The sequence below is a fragment of the Nannospalax galili genome, unplaced genomic scaffold (assembly GCF_000622305.1).
Source record: "Nannospalax galili isolate Female #2095 unplaced genomic scaffold, S.galili_v1.0 scaffold169, whole genome shotgun sequence".
Classification (NCBI taxonomy): Eukaryota; Metazoa; Chordata; class Mammalia; order Rodentia; family Spalacidae; genus Nannospalax; species Nannospalax galili.
The window spans coordinates 5506565-5521801 of NW_008360327.1; positions in this window are offsets into that span (position 1 = coordinate 5506565).

The following is a 15237-nucleotide window of genomic DNA, read 5'->3' on the forward strand; positions in this document are numbered from 1 at the left end:
ATGTATAATTTCTTTGCATTTATTGAAATATGATTCCTTTCCCAAGTAATCTGTAAGCATTCCCCACTTTCTAACTTCTAACATACAAAAAGTACATTTTCATTCCCATTATCAACTTTTTCACTTATTTTTGTTTCTTTTTTTTACATTTCCAACATTTTTATTTTTTAAATGAAATTAATGCATCTCTTTTAAATAGTCAATATTACAGACTTAGAACAACAAAAATGAACTGTCCTGCCTCTCCTTGAGTGACAGCTTTTTTCTTTTTTAAAAATAATTTATTGAGCATTTCATACATGCATATAAGGTGTTTGGATCAAATCTATGCCCATTCCCTCCCCTCCAACTCCTCCCATATCTCCCCATCACTTTTTTCTGACAACTTCATATACTCTTTCTTCTTCTTTTATTTTCTTATGAGGCGTTTGGCTACTTTAACATCCCTCACTCTGAAGAGGTAACTCTAAAATCTTTTACAGATTAGAGCAAAGCTGCGAAATACTTTTGGCTTTCTTGGCTTTTGAGATGGAGTATGTTGCTAACAGGCCCAAGGACATTGTGATTTTTAGCCAAGAAACTGGCTGCTTTTCTTTGGGGTCTTTTTACCCTAACTGCCTAGCCAATTCCTACCTCTTATTCTTATCACACCATCCTCTGAAGAGGTTACCCAAATTTCCATTAGGGAATCGGGATGCAGACCCCTCTGGCTTCTTCCATGCTGAACAGGGACACATGGTAAGGCAATTGGAGTACCCCTTCAGTGGGTCTATCTAAAAGACTTCCAAATTGCATAACTCTTATCTGTAGGGGGAAAAGAAAGGCCTTGACCTGTGAATTCAAAATGTGAAGGAGAAGTAAAAAGAGGACAGGTGACTCACCACAGTTACAGGACATTTTGAGAGATGTTTCATCGTCCCCTGGAACTTAGTCGACCTTGGAGGGCAAGGGAAAAAAACTGTCCTTTAAGTCCCTCTGACCACATTAGTATAGGCCTCAAATTATGTATGTTAAACATCCAATAAGGTTAATTACACCAGTCTTGTACTTTTAATTATCATGTACTATGTAGATAAAGCTTGGGTAAAAAATCAAAATTTCTCAGATAAACCATTACAAGATAATATATTTTGTTCCTTAAACTAGTTGACTATACTATGACCATAGAAATTTTAAGATTATGTGTTATTATTTTTGTCTTATCCTTTATATATCATAGCAAACCTACACAGATCTTCATCACTTGCTTAGGCTTTCTCATTTTTTTCTATTTTGGAAAATATCTCCATTCCCATATCCTTTTAATATCTTTTACATTCTCATTTTCTTTTTGTTTTTATAATTATGAGACAAATTTTCCATCTGTTGTGAGACTTCTTTTCCTGGGGAAACTAAGCATTGCTTATTCCCTTTTAAGGTTCTAGTGTCAAGTCAATATTTGATTAAAGTTTTACTAGGTAACCAATGAATTTACAAAGCTTACTCTACCGAGACAACTGAGAGGTTGCTGAAGTATATGTATGACCTGAGGGTATGCACACTGGAAAGCCTTTACCCAGCATGGGTCATGCCTTCTCTTCCTCGCCTTCCTCAGGCTATATACTTTAGTCCTCCCCAAATCCAGGAGACCATGTGTGATTAGGGCAAAATTACATACATTTGCCTGGGAAGAGTGGCTGGATACTCCAGTGAAGGTCCAATGACACTGCTTGGCCCTCCTTTAATGAATGAGCACAACCATCAACAAGTCCAATTTTGATGATGTTTAGCAATCAGGCCCAGCTGAAGTCGTGATGATAGCAGTTATTTCATACAGAAGACACTTCTGTACAGCATCATCTTATTAAAAGGACATGAAATTTAAAAGGATTTGGTGCTAGAATCCATATATGAGGGAGAACATAGGTCATTTGTTTTTCTGAATCTGTGTTACTTCACTTAGTATAACAGTTTCTAGATCCATCCGTTTACCTGCAAATTTCATTATTTCATCTTTCTTTACTACTGAATAGAATGCCACTGTGTAAATATACCATTTTTGTTAACCACTCGTCAGTTGAGGGGCACTTAGGTTGCTTCCATCTCTTAGCTATTGTGAAAAGAGCAGCAACAAACATGGTTGTACAAGTATCTCTACAGTAGGATAAGTCCTTTGGGTATATGTCAAGAAGTGATATAAATGGGTCAAATGGTAGGTTCATTTTTATTTTTTTTAAGAGTTCTCCACACTGTTTTCCACAGGGGTTGGAGGAGTCTTCAATTCTATCAACAGTGAATGAGCGTTCCCTTTCTCCACATCCTCACCAGCATTTGGTATCATTTGTTCTCTTGATCCTAGCCAGTCCGATTGTGGTAAGGTGATACCTTAAGGTGGTTTTAATTTGCATTTCCCTAATCACTAATGATGTTGAACACTTTTTGAGATGTTTCTTAGCCATCTTTATTTCTTCCTTTGAGAACTCTGTTTAGATCTTTAGTCCATCTTTTAATTGGGTCATTTGGTTTCTCAATTCTTTGTTTTCTGAGTTTTTATACATTCTGGATGTTAAACCTCTGTCAGATGTATCATTTGTGAAGATTTTTTTTTCCCATTCTGTGGGTGTTCTATTCACTTTTTTGATTGTTTCTTTTGCTGTATAGAAGTTTTGAGTTTAATGAGGTCCCACTTGCTGATTGCAGACCTTAATTCCTAATAAGTTCTGTCTGATTTAGAAAATCCTTTCCTATACCTATATCTTGTAAGTTGCTGCCAATATTTTCTTCTAATAGTTTCAGGGATTCCAGTATCACATTGAGGTCTTTGATCCATTTGGAGTTGACTTTTGTGCAAGGTGAAAGATAGGATCTAGTCTCATTCTTCTACAGAATTCAGTTTTACCAGCACAATTTGTTGAAGATTCTTTCTTCCATTGTGTGTTCTTGGCACCTTTGTCAAATATCAGGTGGCTGAAATTGCATGTTCTCGGGTTTGGGTCTTCAGTGATGTTCCATTGATCTATGTGCCAGTAGCATGCTGTTTTTATGATTACAGCTCTGTAGTATACTTTGAGATCTGGCATAGTAATTTTCATTGTAGAGATCTTTGGTGTCTTTGGTCAGATTTATTCCAAGATACTTTTTTTTTGCAACAATTGTGAATGGGAGCATTTTCTGTATTCTTTCTCCAGTTGCTTGTTATTGGTATATAGAAAGGCTCTTAATTTTTGTAGATTGATTTTACAACCTGCCACTATGCTGAAAGTGTTGATCAGTTCTAGGAGTTTTCTGGTGGAACTTTTGGGATCCCTTAGGTATAGTATCATATCATCTGCAAAAAGGGATAGTTTGACCTCTTCTTTTCCAATTAGTACTCCTTTAATTTCCTTCTCCTGTCTTACTGCTCTAGAAAGAGTTTCAAGCACTATTTTGAAAAGGAGTGGAGATAGTGGACATCCTTGTCTGGTTCCCGATTTTAATGCGGGTGCTTCCAGTTTTTCTCCATTTAGAATGATATTAGCTATGGATTTGTTGTATATAGCTTTAATTATGTTGAAATATGTTCCCTCCCATCCAATTCCCTCTAGGACCTTGAACATACTGCATGCTGAATTTTGTCAAAACCTTTTTCTGCATCTATTGAGATGATGATGTGGTTTTTGTCTTTGAGTCCATTTATATGATTAATGATGTTTATTGACTTGCATATATTGAACCATCCCTGCATCTCTGGGATAAAGCCAACTTGATCATGGTGAATTATCTTTTTGATGTACATCTGTATGCAGTTTGCAAGTATTTTGTTGAGAATTTTTGCATCTAGGTTAATTAAGAATATGGGTCTATAGTTTTCATTTATGGTTGTGTCTTTACCCGGTTTGGGTATTAGAGTGATGCAGGCTTCATAGAAAGAATTTGGGAGTTCTCCCCCTGTTTCCATCATTTTGAATAATTTAAGTAGTATTGGTTGGAGGTCTTCTTTAAATGTCTAGTAGAATTCTTTTGTAAATTCATCTGGGCCTGGGCTTTTTCTAGTTGGGATGCTTTGTATTCTTGTTTTGATTTCCTTGTATGTTATGGGTCTGTTTAAACTGTTGATTTCATATTTGTTTAACTTTGGTGGTTCCCATGATTTGAAATATCCTTCCATTTCTTTCTTAGATTTTCAAATTTTATAGTGTATAGGTTTTTAAAATATTCACTTATAATGGTCTGGATCTTTTGGGTGTCTTTTGTGATGTTTCCCCTTTTGTCTCTGATTTTGTTGATTTGGATTTGCTCTTTCTTTCTTTTGGTTAACTGGGCTAAGCATCTATCTTTTTTAGCTTTTCAAAGAACCAGCTCTCAGATTCATTGATTTTTTTTTTTGTATTGTTTTCTTTGCTTCTATTTCATTAATTTCTGCTCTGATTTTTGTTCTTTCTTCTCTTCTGCTGGGTTTGGGTTTCATTTGTTCTTGCCTTTCCAGGGTCTTGAGTTGCAATGTTAGGTCATTTATTTGGGCTCTTTCTAATTTTCAATGTAGGCACTTAGGGCTGTAAACTTCCCTATTAAGACTGCTTTTAAAATGTCCCAGAGGTTGTGTTGTATTGTATTGTCCTTGTTGTTGAGTTCCAGGAGTTCTTCTATTTCTCTCTTAATTTCTCCTTTGACCCACTCATTGTTTAGGAGTGTGTTGTTTAATTGCCATAAGTTCATGTAGTGACTAGGGCTTTGTCCAGTGTTAATTTTCAGGTTAATTGCATTGTAGTCCAATAGAATGCACGGAATTATTTCAATTATTTGTATTTTTTGAGGCTTGTTTTGTGGCCCAGTATGTGGTCAATTTTTGGAAAGTCCCATGGGCTGCTGAGTAGAAAGCGTAGTCTTTGATGTTTGGGTGGAATATTTGAAAGATGTCTGTTAGGTTCATTTGATGTATGATATCATTTAATTCAGATATCTGTCTATTTACTCTTTGTCCACTTGCCCTTTCTAATGGAAACAGTAGGGTATTGAAGTCCCCTACTATTACTGAGTTGGGATTAATCTGTGTCTTAAAGTCCTGTAGTGTTGTTTTTATGAATTTGGGTGGACCAGAGTTTGCTGCATATATGTTAAGGATTGTAATATCTTCTTGGTTAATTGTTCCTTTGATCAGAATGAAGTGACCCTTCTTATCTCTTCTGATTAGTTTTACTTTGAAATCTGTTTTGTCAGATATTGGAATTGCAACCCTTTGCTTATTTCTTAGTTCCATTTGCTTGGAATATTCTTTTCCATCCTTTTACCTTAAGGTAGTGTCTGTCCTTGAAGGTGAGATGGGTTTCTTGCAGACAGCAAAGAGATAGATTTTGTTTCTTAATCCATTCACTGAGCCTGTGTATTTTGACTGGGGAGTTCAGTCCATTGATATTTAAGGTTATTATTGAAAGATTTGTATTGGTGGCCATCATTTTGATGCCTGTTTGTGTTTTGTGTCTAATTTTGTGTTTCCTCAATTATACTTTTATTTATTTTCTTTCATTGCCCCTGGGGTATAGTTGTTCCTTTCTCCACTCCCTGCATTGCTTCAAGTATTCTTTGAAGGACTGGTTTTGTGCACGTGTATTCTTTCAAGGTTTTCATGTCATGGAAGATTTTTCTTTCCCCATCAACTATAATAGACATTTTTGCTGGGTAAAGTATTGTGGGCTGGCATCTATTGTCATGTAAAATTGGAAATACCTTGGTCCAGGCTTTTCTGGTTTTCATAGCTTGCACTGATAAATCAGCTGTAATTGTCATGGGCTTTCCTTTGTATTTGACTTGTTGTTTTTCTTTTACTCCTTTCAGTATTCTCTTTGTTCTGTACATTTAGTGTTTTTACTATGACATGTCGTGGGGAATTTCTTTTCTGATCCTATTTGGTGTTCTGTGTGCTTCCTGTATCTGTATGGAGATGTCTTTCCTTAATTTCGGGAAATTCTCTTCTACAGTCCTGTTTAAGATCTGGTCAACACCATTAACCTGAAATTCTTCTCCTTCCTCTCTTCCTATGATCTGTAGATTTGGTCTTTTCCTGGTGTCCCACATCTCTTGCATATTCCATTTCTGATTTTTAATTTTCCACAATCTTTGCTTGAGTGGTCCAGTTCTTCAACTTTATCCTCCATTGATGATAATCTGTTTTCCACTTCATTCATTCTAGTGGTGAGGCTTTCCCCTGTTGTTTCAAGTTGGCTTATTGAGTTTTGCACTTCCTTCTTCACTTCTGCCTGAGTTTACTTCAATGTTTCTGTCTCTTTTGAGAATTCGTTCAGAAGTTTATCCCTATCTTCTTTTAGTTCTTTGAGTTGTTTGTTCATGTGTTCTTTATATTCATTGAATTCCTTGATCATGCTTTGATTGTTCTTTTAAATTCTGTGTCCTGGGTTATCTCTAGGGGGTTCTCCTTGTAGAACTCTTTTATAGGACTGCTAGAGTTTGGTGGGGACATAGTGTTTTGGCTTTCCACTTTATTATTCTCTCATTGTGGTTTTGGCATGTGAATTTCTTTTATTGTATATGGTTCTGATATGAGAATTAAGTTGAAGTATGCTTCTGTTTGTGTTATCAGGTTGGTACAGGTTCCAGGTTCTATCAGATTTTATTTTGGAGAGAATCGGTGGCTTCAGATCAGCTATTCAGGAGCACCCACAGAAGCTCAAGTTAGATTCTAGTCAGTACACTCGGGCTTCTTTCTAAGGTTTGGACCCCTATTAGCAGGAACACCACATGGAGGCAGGATTTGGGTGCTCTCAGGCAGTCCCCTGTGTTTTCAGCCCCTATACCAGAGGGAGGTCAGAACCTGGCACTTTCTGGTGGTCTGCTGAGATCACAGCTGCTATACTGATGGAAGTTGGAGCCCACCTTCTCAGGCTGTCTGCTGTATCTGGGCCTTCTTAAGAAATACCCTATATCCAGCCCACTGGAACAGATCTAACAATGTCTCTGCCTCCTAGTACAGCCCTCCACATTTGCACTTGCCAGGGGCAGATCTTCCACCTACTACAGGAGTGCACACTTCATCTCTGTACTTGAGAGGTGTGCCAGATCATCTTCCAGGTTTCTCTAAATATTGTGACTGTGACAGAATTTCTGAACTTTTGAGCAATCACGTCAAGATCAATTGTTCCTTCCAGCCAGGCAAGGGTCCTTCCATTTGAACATAACTATTGGCTGACTCACAGGTGCCAAATGAATACAGAAGGCATCCTTTAAATCAAAGCATGTGAACCATTGGGTTTCAGCAGGTAAGAGGCCAATAGGGTGTAAGGATTGGGGAGTACTGAATAGATAGTGACTGTGGTCATGTTGATTGGCTCACAGGTCCTGAAAAGTCAGTAATCACTGGTGCTGGTAGCAGTGAGATGTTCTAGGAAGAGTGGTATTTTTGGAGCAGTCCAAATGCTAATGATCTAGGAAGATGGGCCTGGATGCTAATCTTGGTATATCTAGCTACAGGATATTGTAGGATCTCTACTGGGTGTGCTCTAGGCAGCAATTCAACTATTACAGGTGAGTGGTGGGTGGCAAGCCCAGGTGTTTTTCCTCAGCCCAGAAGCAGGAACTCCAAGCTTCCAGGACAGAGTCAGTGTTTGTGATAGGCTGAGAGTGGATTTTTCATTCTTCATTTTAGGGAATTGTGAGTAACAGGATCAGAGAGGTGGTTTTAGTGGCAGGGCACAGCCTGTCCCTGAGCTGGGGCAGGGGAAAGGAGGTCTGTCCCAGGTTGCAGAATGATAGACTGGAGGGCCTTAGACTTGGGGTTGGGCTCAGAGGCACAGCAGTGGAGAGGTGTGGCCACAGGGATGCAGACAAGGACTGGCATTTCTTGAGGCTATGTGCTCATGAGCCAGTGGACTCTTTTATTTTTATTTTCCCTCTTGCCCTTTGTCCTTCTCCTTTGTCTACACTGGTGAATCTTCTTGCTAGCAGCTTGACAAAGCAGAGGTTCGGCTGGCATTCAGCTTGTGTCACTGCATGCTCCCCAAAGGGCTTGCAAACCTCTGTAGAAGGATGATTCTGATCAGGGTGTGGCCCAAGCATGAGTTTGGCTTTTGCTAGCCTCCTCAAGGGGTGTCTCCCAGGGTCCTGCCTCTGCCATGGTCATGGCTTTGAGGGGCAATATGATTGAACACACTGACTCTAAGTTAGGAAGTTGACGGTAGGTGTCATCAGAGGATCTGTGATGCTACTCTTCTGGGCCTCCAGCTTTGGCTAAGATTTTACTGGGGGAATTCTAGGATATGGCAGAGGAGTTTGAGAGCCATTTGCCTATTACAGGGTCCACATGTTTGAGCAGCTTTACTGCAAACTTGGGAAGTCCTGCTTCCATTGGTCTTATGTCTGGAGAACATTATGCAGGGCCTTTGCCTTAGGTACAGAAGCATTATCCTCAGGCCTTGGGGAGATGTTGATTGTGGCCTGCTCTCAAGTAGGGAGTGAGCCTCTGGTCTAGGTGAAGTGGTGTAGGGATGAAGCAGCAGTGGTGGCTCATCTGGGTCTTCCTGGAAGACAGTCTTGGCCAGGAGAATTTTGCTTTGTCCCTGTCTATTAGCATAGAACCTGATCCAGGGGAGGCTGAATCAAAGCTACTGGCAGCCAAGGATTTGTATTTGGGAACCTTTATCTTAGCCAAATCAAGGGTTCCATCTGGTGGCCATTCTGTGCTAAAAGCTGGCCATTCAAATTTCACAGAGTATGTTCAGCTTTCCTGGATGTTGTACCCAATGTGAGACACAGAAGAACGCCCATAGTGATTGTCAAATTAAGAGTCCCTTTTTAACAGATGATTGAGAGTGGCCTCATGTCCAAAAGAATTTTCGACCCTGAGGAGAAACAGAATGGGGTTTATAAAGCTTAAAATCACAATTGCATCATGCCACAGACAAAATCAATAATCACAATTATATCATAACATGAGGAGATCCCATAGTTATATCATAACATGAACAGATCAGTAAAAGAAGATGTTTCAGTTAATAAAAGGTTTCTAAGCTTGATTTACACAAAACAAGTTTCTCAGAATTTCAGAAACAATGTGCTCCCTTGATCTGCAGGTGCAGCCTTCATGAGACAACTCTGGCTGGCTGGTTACCAGAAGTAGGGGGAGCAATTGGGCAGAAACACAGGATGAAGAAAAATCAGCTAGAATAAGGTGGAGTCCCTTTGGACATTTCACTGGAGACATCCTGACACCACAATCTCTTGAATAGCCTTGCTCTAAATCTTTGGTCATGCAGTCTAAGACAGTGGGTTTTGAATGGAATGCTTCCATGAGGCAGTAAGCCCTTAGCTACCTGACTTCCTCATGATTTCAGGTGTCTCTTGCATTTGGTGAGATTGTATGAACCTCAAAGTTAGGAGCGTTCTTAAGAGGGCCACCATAAACTATATGAGGAATGCCACAAAACTGCAGGTTAGGGCTCAGTCAGACTTTGTAGTCTCAATGACCTTGAAGCTGTACACCCATATTCACACCAGATGCACTCTCTTTCATATGAGACTTCAGCCAGAAATGTCCCATGAGGTTTTTCTAATTGAGGAAATTATGAAAATTGCTGGAGGGCCCCCTTCCGTCAAGTTTCGTGGATCTGTTTCACTAGCATCTCAGGTGTCTTAAACCATTTCCTGATGTCCCAGCTGGGCAGAGCATGGCCTGACAATGTGGCTTGGAACATACATAGAGTTGGAACCCAAGCAATTGGTCAAGTGGTTCCTTTCAGTTTTACTTGTGTCATGCCTGGCTGCAGTTAAGTCCCACAGTGCTGGTGGTGATTTCAAAGGGTCATCTTGTCTGAAAACACAGTGGGGTCCCTGTTCAGGGAACCAAATATTATGGAAAGTCACCATACCAAAGATAAGAGCCAAGGACAAAGTAGAAAATTAGAAATTCTTTGTGTCAGTATGAATTCAGTGAGTAATCTCCAAAGCCTGAGTACCAGGTCAGTTTCTTATAGTATTTATAGACAATCCAGCATCATTCTGCACCCATTCTGTCACTGGTGGGTTTGAATCCTGTGTAAGTGACTGTGGACCAGGCCCAGGGATCACAGGCATCTCAGCCTATGTGACAAGACACCATGAACTGGAGTTTCAAGCTGGAAGCATGTTCATAGAAGCAGAAGCAAAGCTTAAACAAGCAGCAGGTTTTCATGGTTTTGTTCTCTACCAGCTCTGGGTTTTTCCATTTCAGTCTCTTGGTCTGCTGATTACTGTGATCTTCCAGGACCATTTTATACTTCTCACCTCTTTTTGGAATTACAGATCAGATGTTCTCTTTCGAAATTATGGGGACATAGGAGTGCTGCTGTAACTATCTTGGCAGAAATAAAGACAGTATTAGGAGAGATACTTGTGCTCCTCTCTTTGAACATCAGTTTATTGAAGCTATGGATCTCAAGAAACTGGAATTTCCAAAGAAGCCTCATGCTGGGAAAATAAAAGCAAAAGAATCCTGGTGCCATCCTGATGAGGAACTTTTCTCCTAGGAAGAGATTTCATACTGTCTGATGACAGATTTTCAGACTACCTTGCAAAACAAAGCAGACCTAAGACAATAATGAACCAATAAAGAGAAAGACCACACCTTGACAAGAACTGCTTAATTATACACACCTCTTTCATTTTATTTAAACCTAAAACTCGTATTAGAACTCCAACACCAGACTGGCAGGTGACTGGACATCTTTATTTGTTCCTCATTCTTATGTGACCAGAATGAATAAATCTCCTTTCTCTGCTTTTCATCTTTGCTCTGCTTTTTGCTTTTTGTCTAACTTTACTTGTGTCTTCAATTGGCTTATTGGTGATGGGTGGTATATCCTAGCTTGCTACTGCTGGCCTCCATTCAGGTTATGGCTTTAAAAACTTCAATAACAGAACTTGTCCTACATCTGCCATCTTCTCTAAATCTTCAAATTTATTTTTGTTTTCAAAAACTACTGATATAATTGGTATTTAATTTTCTTATTGTTACCTGACTTGGGGTCAGAGCTTGTGCTCCAAGAAGTCATGTTCAGTCACTTGTCCTTTATAAGCCAATTAAACCAGCCAGATTCATAGTGAAAAGCAGGTAAAGAAGATTTAGTCAATTCAGCCATATTGGAAGGAGGGACATATAGATACACCCCCCAGGCCATATTTAGAGTCCTAAAGTGAGGTTAAGGTATAAATAGAAGGACAGAGATATGTCTATCTAAGCAGCCCTGGTTGAGGTATGGTTCTGACCACCACTGCCCACCATTGCCTCTTCTGTAAGATGGTTTAAGTTGTTCTAGTTTCTCCAATGCTGTGACAAAACACTCTGACCAGTACCAACTTGGGGAGGAAAGAGTTTATTTGGCGTGAGTCTTCCAGGTCACAGTTCATCAGGGAGCCCAAGGTAGGAACTCAAGGCAAGAACCTGGAAGCAGGAGCTGGAGCACAGGCCATGGAGGAACGCTGCTTACTGGCTTGCCCCCTTGGCCCCTGATCAACCTGCTTTCTTATACAACACAGGCCCACCTGCCCAGGGGTGACATCACCCACAGTGGGCTGGGCCCTCTCACATCACTCGACAATCAAGAAGGTGCCCCATGGACATGGCCACAGGCCAGTCCAATGGAGGAAATTCCCCAACTGAGGCTCCCTCAACCCAAGTGTGCCAAGTTGACACTAAAGCTATCCAGCACACAAGTGGAACCTATTTTACCTTTCCCACTCTGGCTGTCCCAGTTTGTAGGCTAGCTCCCCACCAACTCCCATGAGATTCCTGAGGGAATTTCAGCTTCCTGGAGTCCATTGTCTTAATAATCTGATAGCCAAAATAAGAGACACAAGTATTTCTTCAAAATATCTTCAACTCTGCCAGTTACGTTATTATCTAAACCAACTTAACCTTGACCCATCTACTCCCCTCCCTATAAAAACGGAGCCAAAACACAGGAGCTAATTATTTAGGACCCTGCATATCTACAATTAACAATGATTCCTGAAGCAAACCATATCATTGCTCCAGCTTAATGATACATGGGAAAGCATGGTCCCCTCTTGGTGTTCTATGACTCATTAATTTAAAAAAAGTGAGAATGGGCTCAAATGGAAGCTTAAGGACAATTTTATTTGAGTTTAAAAGAAAAACCTTCAGGGCAGGCAAGGTGTAAATCTCAAAGCCTTCCCAGAGGAGGGGAATGGAGGAGAGAAGAAAGAAGCCAGGTCTTTTAAGCTAGCGTGGAGATCTCACATATGGTAGGCTGGTGGACACGGCTGGAAGGGAAACTTTAAAGAAAACGTAAAGAAATACAAAATTTTGGAGAAGGACGAAGTTTAGGGAAAGCATGTTTAGAAAGCAGATAGAGAAAGGAAAATGAGAGGTATGCTTTTCTGAAGAAATCAGTGAAGTGGGCAGACTAAGGGAGCTGCATGTCTGTGGTCTGATGAGCTACTGTTTCAAGGGGTGGGGATTCCAGGCAAGAAACGTCTACCATCTCATTAACACATGAGTTAATCCATCTCTCTTTTTAGCATGATTTAAGATGAACCTCACTTCCTGAGGGGATCACTTTGCCAGGTTACTGATCTGGCCCGACTGGAATTTTAGGTCTCTACCCAGGCAACAGCTTCTACTGTAACATAACTTCTTTCAGAGAGATTTTCTGTGGCCTCAGGAGGAGGTGGAAGCTAAGCTGATCCTGGTGGGGGGGGGGTCCCTGAATTGAGGAGAAGGAGCTAAGAGACCAAAGTGATAAAGCTTACAGCATACCAGGAAGAAATGACTTCAGAGAGAACGAAAGCCTGTACAGGCTTCTCTCACCTACCTCTTGTAGGAAGTTACCCAAGACCAGGGAAGTGAATTCACACTGTCACTGACGCATGCTTAATAGGGCATTAGCTAAAAAACCTAGATATTTTGATTACTAGCAGGAAATCATTAACCCTAAGGTAAATGCTGTATGGTCAAAATAAAAATTCATTATTTAGTTGTCCCATAATAAGACTATTTATGAGCAAAAAAGAAAAAGAAGAAGGAAATATATTCTGCATTATCATTAAGTTGGAGATATTGTTGAGAGATTTTTAGCTTGTAATGTCATCTTTAACTCTTTTATAATTAGCCTCATCTTTATTCCTCAGCGCTTGGGGAGTCTTGAGGTAGCATTTATTATTAATTTTATATTTAATTCAACTGTGCCAACACTATTTCATATCATATTATTTTTACTATATTGCAACTACACCATTATCTTAATCATGACATTATTCACTATTATTGTTTTTCATCTCAGTATTCTAAGTTCTGAACTGTGTCCCTCTTTATTTAGCATTTCCCAGTGCCTCCTGCCTGAAGTCTGATTTTAGACATCCCTGAGTTCTCACAACATTGTCTACATCAAGCAGTTCTTTTTTTCAATTGTAAATACAAAACACAATTGCTACCTCAAAGAGGAAAAGAAATAGCTAGCTCTGGAGTCGAGTATGAGTGGCCATCGCCTGAGAACCCATATTTAGGTTTCTCCAAATTCCATGTTCAAACATGGTAACAGTTTCACAAAGTTTATATAGTGACAGAACAAAGAAAATCATAAATCAAGGCATTTTTCAAACATACTGGTGAAAATGTTAGGAATATAGGTCAAAGTAGGGAAAACTATACTATAGGCCTTAGCTGCTATGGGACACCATTCTTAGTCCTTTGGCTGGTTGGAAAATAGGGACCTCCTTCTACATTCCAAAGAATTTACCTAATGGATAAAGATGTTAGGTCACGTACACAGGAGGACAGTAAATGGCTAGTACTTTTATTGACAATTTGGCTCTGGACTTGCAACATCCCAATCTCTCCATATCACTGAAGTTCTAATCAGTTAGTCACCTTGTAGAAGATTCGGTGGCAGGTGTAGTTCCTTTTAGGAATCATGTTTTCCTTAACCATGTCTAGCTAAAGTATACAGTGAACATCTCTGTCTCATCCTCTCCCCATAGAGCCTCCCCATAAAGCAATAATGAGATCACTTGTATTAAATCCCTGTACAGACATCAGGCTTAAGCTATACTTTGCTTACTAATCAAAGGATGCTCTGAGAAATGCACCATTAGTTGATTTCAATGTTGTATAACTATATAGAGCATCATGCAAACTAAGATGGCTATATTATCACTATGTGATATAGTTTCAAGGAACCACTGTTTTATATGTAGTCCATTTATATGTGTTTATTTGATTCATAGCAATCAATGCTTTGAATTCACCAAGATAAGGTTGACTTCCTTGTGGAAAAATTCAACCACCAGAAAAAAGAATGTCACTTATCTGTCTCCCCTTTCTCCTTAATTCATGGCAATGTTTTTAATCATGCTTTATAAGAACGTTTTATACACCAAGCCACTGCATAGAAAATGTTGGCATTTTTGCTCATTTTTAAATCAAATGAAAGTTAAGTTTGTTTTTAAGGAGAGTTAAAGTTATGTTCACCAGCAATAATAATTATTTTTAAGTTTTGTTAAGCTTATCTGGTTTCTGGGAAGCTAGGGGAGAAGAGAACACCATGCTTTTCCATTTCTGTAAGTTCATATCTGCATCTATATCAGAAGCTTCTACACCAGTCATATGCCTAAGGAACCACTATTTTTATTAAGCAGAGTCTTTAACATATGCTGCCTTTATGGAAAAAAAAACTTTAAAAGTATTCAAATATTACTTGCTATCAGTAGTTTATAATTTTTCTGTCTATTTTACTCTAACTAGGTTGTTTATATGGGGAATTTCACATTTTTTTTCTTTAGGCCTCATTTTCCTACTAAGGAAATGAAAGCTGGATTGTATGTTCTCTATATTTCTCCTACTTGTGAAAATCTGAGTCACCTTGATTTTGCAATTCTGTTTTCGACCTTACTAGGAAGAAATTATTTAGCAAAAATAGTCCTTTTGGTCTTTACTGTATACCTTGTTATGTGGTCAAGGTTGGTTACTGTCTGGCTGGAAATGTAGTACTTGCTATTGAAAGTAGGTTTACAGCTCTCAGTAGTGAGGTTTTTACTTATTAAAATATTGAAATACTTGATGTAGTCATCAAACATAATATACTTGTTTAGCTAAAATTTAGAGTGAGTTTATAAGATATTAGCTAAAACAGCCAGACATAGTGGTGCACGCCTTTAGTCCCAGCACTCGGGAGGCAGAGGCAGGTGGATCTCTGTGAGTTCAAGGCCAGCCTGGTCTACATAGTGAGTTCCAGGACAGCTGGGACTACAGGGAGACCCTGTCTCAAAAAGACCAAA